The sequence below is a fragment of the Pinus tabuliformis genome, chromosome 2_2 (assembly GCF_031772625.1).
Source record: "Pinus tabuliformis cultivar Carrire ecotype Pingquan chromosome 2_2, CPIR1, whole genome shotgun sequence".
NCBI classification, from domain to species: Eukaryota; Viridiplantae; Streptophyta; class Pinopsida; order Pinales; family Pinaceae; genus Pinus; species Pinus tabuliformis.
In genome coordinates, this window is record NC_142300.1 from 262,797,957 (window position 1) to 262,805,542 (window position 7,586).

Genomic DNA, 7,586 nt, shown 5'->3' on the forward strand with positions numbered 1-7,586 from the left:
AGAAGTATTATGGGTATATAGGACAGCCTGCAAGAAGTTGACAAACCAAACACCTTTGAGGTTGGTCTATGGGATTGAAGAGGTGATTCCTATGGAGTACATTATGACAACTCTATGTATTGCAACTTTCATAGAGATGGTGGATCATGAGACCTTGGATGAATGGCTCATGTAGCTGATGGAGTTGGAAGAGGACCACTTTCTTGTGGGATTTCACCAACAAGTGCAAAAGGAATGTGAGAAAGCATGGCATGATAGACATATTAAGCTACGCACTTTCAAGGTGGATGATTTAGTGTTTCTATATGACATCAAGTTCACAAAGTTTCCAGGGAAATTTCAAATGCACTGGTTAGGGACATATGTTGTTAAGGAGATCACATATGGTGGCGTAGTTCATCTCGTGAAGCTAAATGGAGAATTATTCCCTGGAAGAGTGAATGGAAGTAGGTTGAAGTTGTATACAAGGGATCTTGCCCCTGTGCACTGACTACATGGTAGTAGGATAGTCATAGTAATCCAGGTAGCTTCAAGGGATTGCGGGACCATAAAATACACTAACTATAGAAAAGAAAAACAAAGTAAGGAGGTTGCACGACAAAATCAGGGAGTCCACCAGGAAGAGCTGCGCATGGAGGGTTGCACCATGAAGGATGGTGTTGCATAGTCAGGTCCAAAAGTAGTCGTTGAAGTCACTCTTCATGATTGGATAGCGAAAATCTCATTAGGAGGAGCGGGTAGGTGACATTTATGGTGAAAATATTTGGAGATATGCCGCGAAAGATGCATTTATGATCAGAAAATGGAGGGAACGGTCAGATTTGAATTTGAAAACTCCTATAAATATGGTATGTTGGTCTGCAAAGAAACACTTTGCATTCTGATGATTTTTTGTGAGCCCTATTGTTTTAAGTCTATGAAGCGTGAATACTAGGAAGAACTCCTTTCACGACCGTCATTCGCAAACATATCTGCAGTGACTTGTGAACTTATTTTTGAACAACTAACTGCAACAAATCTCGCAAAGATTGTTAGTTCTGAAGTCACTGTCTCCAACATGGTGGTCCCTAGAATTGCGAGCATGCAAGCTATGCCCTCAATGCCTACGACGCCAAGGTCACCTAGGCCAAAGAAATTGGCTGCTAAGGAGAAGCAGAAGAAACTTGTATCGGTGAGGCAGTCACCGAGGAAGATCCCAGAGGTTTGGTAGAAGGAGAAGAAGGATAAACCAAAGAAGTTGTAGGAACCAGTGGACTTGGAGGTAGAGGAACTCTGCGATGGTGTTGAGGAGTTGGATGTGGAGGAGGGCAAGCCTATCACAAGGCTTCTAGCATATATCCCTCTGAGGGAAGGGAAAGCAAAGGTGTCCAAGGACCTAGATTCAGGTAAATTTATGGTCTCTATGCCATTGTTACCAGAAGTGGTAGTTTTGGAAGGCATGGTCTTAGCACACATCTTGGTATTGAATATGGAGGATAGGGATCTTGCCGACCACAAGAAATTCCGTCACCTAGCTACCAATAAGTACATGACAATGATCTACTATGAAGAAACTGGGGTCACATGGTTGGAACCTATGAAATGGGTCAAAGGCATCGATCAGGCCGGATTACTGAATATGCTATGCATACCACACTTCCACAGGTCGATTATCAACACTATTTGTGTGTGCCAACTACTCGTGCTAGCGCATGATGGGTGATTATGGCTCGATGAACCCATCCCTATAACTGATATGCTCATTCATCGAATTATGAAGCTTCCTTATAAAGGGGCAGACCCTGCCAAGGAGTTTGGAGGAAAAACCAAAGAAAAGGAGCTACCGGATAAAATGAAGACTAAGTTTGGTCTAATAAAAAAGTTGTGTGGATATTCTATCTACTCAATTCAAGACTAAGCGGTGCATTTTGCTGCCCAAATTCTAGCTAGGAAGATAATGAGGAAATTTCACGCGTACAAAGTTCCAGCGCTAGTAGTGTCTTTGGCTGCACAGTGCACGAAGGGGGTGTAGTACAACTAGGCACAATACCTATGTAAAGAATTCCTAGCAAATTTCTACAAGGCACAGGAGGACAACAAGGCATTTCACTATGTCTAGCTCCTATTGCTAATTTTATTAGTTTCATGACGACTGCTGGAGGATAGTCAATTTCCTCCACATGATGAAGACTTACCAAAGGCAGCGAAGTTCACTTTGCTATGGGTGACGAAGGATCCAAAGAGGATCATGGAATCCAAGGTCTTTTGGATCTTGGTCAAAATGGACCTCCGCACAGTAATAAGTTAGTGGCCAAGGTTGTCTCCAACATTGTTTGAGTAGTTGAGGACCTTCATGGAGTTTAAGGCCGACTTCCATAATGTCTCTATCTGGGCGAGGCAAGACCCTAAGCAGATTTGGCACAAGTTGCCATATCGAGTCTCAGAGACAGACGTGCAGGAAATTGTGGGGAGTTGGCCAATAGAGTGGCGAGAACCCACAGAAGTTGGCATAGGTACCAGTTAGGGTAGAGAAACCTCTGTTGCACAGAAACAAAAATAAGTAGCATAGGTAATGACGAAGGTATTGGTCGAGAAAAGGAAGAAATAAGTTGCTACTAAGGCAACTGTTGAAAAAGAACATACTACAAAAGAGCACATTGGCCGGAAAGACAAAGTGGAAGTCGAGGAATCGACTTCCCAACATACTGATGTGCAGGAGAAGTTAGAGAAGGAAGGAGGTGGGAGTGACGTGCAGAGCACTCCTTTTATGTTGTCGAAACAACAAAAGGAAACAACTCTCGGGCCAAGAAAGAAGCAAAAGTCTGATAAACAAACGCATCTAGACCACATGGTCCTGACTGAGGGCGACTTAGATGAGATCATGGATAAGGTTTGCGATACGACAACCGAATTCTAGATGCAGTTTGAACAACTATACATGCAGATGCTAGGGAGTGTCTAGAAGGATCTGTGCGAGCTACAGATCCAAATAGGTAGGATTCAAGCGAGCATAGGAAAAGCGAGCGGGCTACAAGCAAGCATGACACAAGTGAGTCAGAGTGTGTTAGAAACATAAAGGACTCTAGACCTCAGAGTCATCTCCTTATCGAAAGGATCAGTTTGCATAGAAACAGAGGAAGATTGCACTTAACTGGGAAAGATCAAAGGCATGGGGGTGAACTTAGCCGCGCTACCACTTCAGGCCCTCCATGTGCTTCATCAAGGCGTCTTAGACAAGCTTCGAATCAGAGAACAACGTGCCCTAATAGTGATCAATGAGGTTAAATTGAAAAATGAGCAGATATTCGTTGAGAAGGCTTAAATCTTGAAAGAAAAGAAAGAATTAGAAGCACAAAGTAAGAGCCTAGAAACAACAATAACACAGGCATGCAATTTAGTCCTAGAGTTACATATTTTGGTAGACTCCACAACTACAACAAAGGTTAGTGTTGGCTACTACAGTCTGCAAATCAAAAGATGAGATAGGCATAGTCACATTTGATTTCCAGATGAAGATATCAAAATTATAGTTGAAGCTACAGCCAACTACTCTACCTAAGGTCGGGGAGGAGCATGACACAACCATCAAGGAGCACATGGCTACTATGGAGAAAGCAGTCAAAGGCTACGACTTCCTTTTTAACCACGCCATGGAGTTATGGGACACTTTGTAGGAGGACCCAAACCTACAAAGATTAAGTACAAAAATCAGAGAGGCCCAACGGAAATACGATGAGATCAGGGCAATTACGTGCACATTAGTGCTAGTCCAACACTTCATGTGCCTACTGGAAGGGAAGTTGCTAAAGGCACAAGTTTAGGAATTGCAACAAAAAGAATCAATGTTAAACGCTCAGCTTCAACCTTAGACAGAGGAGGCCATCTATATTTCTCAGACTATTCAGGAGAAACTAAAAGCTCTATAGCAAACTCATAGGACCATGTGGCTTGTGGTAGAGGGACCAATAATAGAAAATTTGGTCGAAGAGGTGAAGCAAGTTGCGGTATAAGGCATCACGGAGCTGGAATCATTGAAGCAAGATTTTAGTGAGCTCTTTCCCAAAGTAGAGAAGTTGACTGAGTGACTCGAGGGAGAGTCACCATATTGTGGTAAGGGCCTATTGGGATAGGGTCCCTAAGGTCAATTTTGGGTTAGTTTAATCAAATTTTGAGTAGAATTTTGTAAATAATGTAAAGTCTCCACGAAATGTGGAAGTAGAGTGCGTAGCGAAGTAAGAGTCAAAGGGGCCTTAGCCCCTTGCATGGGAAAGTGATAGGATGGTTTTGAAACTCACCCATAGGCTACGGGCCATGGTATTGTAATAAAAAGGCTATAAATACTTGAGTCATAGCGAGTCTAGGATAATAACTTTTGGGAGAAGAAAAAGTGCAAGGGCAAGTGCTAAGGCAGGAAACCTCTATTTTCCTATACTTAGGTGAAAGGGGAAGGTTCCTGTAGCTGAGTGCACGGAGACCTTGGCAAGTCTGCAGATGAGTGCGTGGGACCCTGCAGTTGGGTGTCCAGGGCAGAAGAGTATGTAAATTGAATGTTGAATCTAATAAACATTGTTCTGGACCAAATCTATTGCATATGTTCCTTGTTCTTACTTATGTTTAAGTTTATGCATCATCGCTTAATGATCTATTTTCTATGAAATAAAGTGTATTATCTATGCATATATGTTGAATAGTTAATATCTATGCATGAAAAATATAATAAATTATTTTCACAAAGATAGTAACTAGTTCTGTTATGATAACTATTCGAATCGAGTGGGTTTGTGCGAAGGCATATCTAGGGTTACTCGTTACCGGGTGAAAGTTCTGAATCTGCCTCCTTTATGTCTTATAAGTACGATTGCATCCCTTCGCAAAGACCTGGAGGTCAATAGAATAGGGTCATAGTAGCAGACAGAAGGAAGTTATAGATCTGCGTGAAGGAAGATCTGGGGTATAAGGACTTCAGAATACACATCACATGGTCTTTGGATGCAGAAACCTGGTTCTAGCATCCCCCAATACTACTTCGGGTGAGGCTACAGCCTGTGCTATGTAGGTTTTTGCTGAAAGGGCCAGCAATTAGGGCTTTGTTGGTTGGCGCGAATAACTCTAAACCTGGGTCAGGCCTCCTTAAGCCAACACCATACAAAGCATCTCGGGTCGAGATCCTATTGTAATGAAGTATGTATGTTATTGAAAATTTCTTCCAATCATTTAACATTAATATAATGCCTCATGAATATAATTAGGTAGTAGATTTGTTGGCTTGTGAAGCTAGTATCTTTAGGCCCCTTGTTAGCTCCTAGATCAGGTATGTATTTGAAGTTTGTTATAGAGCATATATTCCTAACAATGTAAAACATTAGCAGGTGTCCAAAGATGATTAATAGATAAAGCAATTTCTAGAGTTTATTAATGAGTTTTTGGCTTATCATATAGAACAATGTTCAGAAGAATAAGGGGAGATTGAAATGGTTGATCTAGAACTAGAGTTGAAAGATTCCATTGCTAATCTGTTGACGATGCTGGACCTGCCAACATGTCAGGGGATCTCCCCAGTAAGAAGTCCTAATTAGACCTCATACCATTTGGTGTAGGAGTCCCAACAGTGGGTTATACGGTATTGCCTTGACTGCAGTTGCGCACAGAGGTAAGTAAGATTTCCTTGTTGGTAGCAAGGGTGTGGCATGCATAGCAAGCCAAGGAAGGTGCATGAATGGTTCTAACAAACGAAAGGTGGAATGAGTGCATCCATTGGAAACTTGTGTAAATGCACATCTTGGAAGGGAACACACAAGCAAAGATGCATCACGAACTGGAAGGTAGGCAAACGAACAATCCAAAGTGATGGTTAAACCAACAACACATCTCAATAATATTCATACATACATATACATAAATAGTTTATACATACATGCGTAAATAAATAGATACATATATCATTAGAGTAACCAAGTTAATTCAAATACAATAACAACATATGCATGAAACTTGTTGGCTATGTTATATTAAGAAGTAAAAATTTCAATCATACAGTACAGCCATGACCAACCATTGGTCCCGATAACATAACGTTACAGTCACTAGCACCTGCTCCTCCAAAGAGATGTACTAGCTCTACACTATGGAGAAGCCAAGGCTCATTACAATACTCTCCAAGCTTTCTCTAAGATACTCCTATCAGAAGCTTCATTGCCCAAAATCCCTTACAATGAGTTATGAGGTTCTATAAATAGAAAAGGGTGGGGTGAACCTTGACATTCCCCTTTGTGACTCTTGACCTACCCTCATGACTCTTCAACTACTACATGACTGTTACGTTCGACCATCGACACTTGGTCTTTCACTTTTACAAGATGTTACATTACAATCTACGCATGCACCCATGTGAGACAAAATAGGCTTGAGCAAGCCATGCAAGACACTACTATGACTCTGACAACTGTGGGAAGATCAACTCTTCGACATCATCGCGATGATTGATGGTGGCGAATTGATGCAAAGCTTGGTAGTCTGTGATGGTGTGTGCATGCTCAATGGTGACATCTTGCTGAAAGTGAACTCTTGTCTCTGTTACATTTGGGCACACTAATCTGGCACCTATCTCAACTTGTCTACTAACATGCACATCATGGTCTTGAGTGTAGTCATACCAACAACATACTTATGCATAGTGTTTACGTTGATTTCCAATTCTATGCTGGTGGCTACATGCATCAACTTGTCAAATTACATGTCCATCTCTGTTTAGACTTGGTTATTTGACTTCACTTCGGTGAGCGTACCAATAGATGGGATTGCATGCACACACACAATGACATCCAAGCTTCTGAACACCCATGCATGTGAAGCCTGTAAACTGGTGATGAGTTGCGGGAGATCCTCATAGTTCTGGATCTGAATCTGGATGCGTGCCTTCAACTCTACCGCCTTGGGCTTCATCATATTTGGAAAATACAATGGGGCTCCTTTGTATCTCATTTTCCACGTCTGCATGTGGTCGACATCAGTGTGCAGATTTGACAAGATGTGTGCTCTCCTAGCCCAGCACTGCTTCCAACCATTGAGATGGACAACTACCTTATGCACGATGCCGAATCTAGAATACAACATCCGCGTGATTGTTTTGAGGGACGATACTTCATCCAGTATCACTCTCTTCAACTTTGCTATGGTGGTTGATGTAACATGTTCTCCTTCCTTATTGGTCGCTTGTAATTTCTTAGCCATTCGCTCATTCTCTGCTATCAAGAATCAAACACTCGAGCTTGTGGCTTTAGCATATACTCTGGTAGCATTGGCCAATGTTGTTGGATGCTTGTGCACATCAGATACGATCACTCATTCTGCAAACTACATAGGATATGTGTGGACATCCAGAGTAGGAACTTTGCGCGATTGCACAACTCTGTGTTGCGACTCGTCGAAAGATATGTTGTGCATCTCCACATTCAGATTGTCTTCAAGGATCTCTATGTCTCCTTGATCGCTTGGTACTTTCTCTACTTCCAGATCCGGTGAAGCCGATGGGGTGACCTCTTGGTTATTAGGCATGAGGTCTGTATCCTGATCTAGCTCTGGTTGCACCACATATGTATCCATCTGCT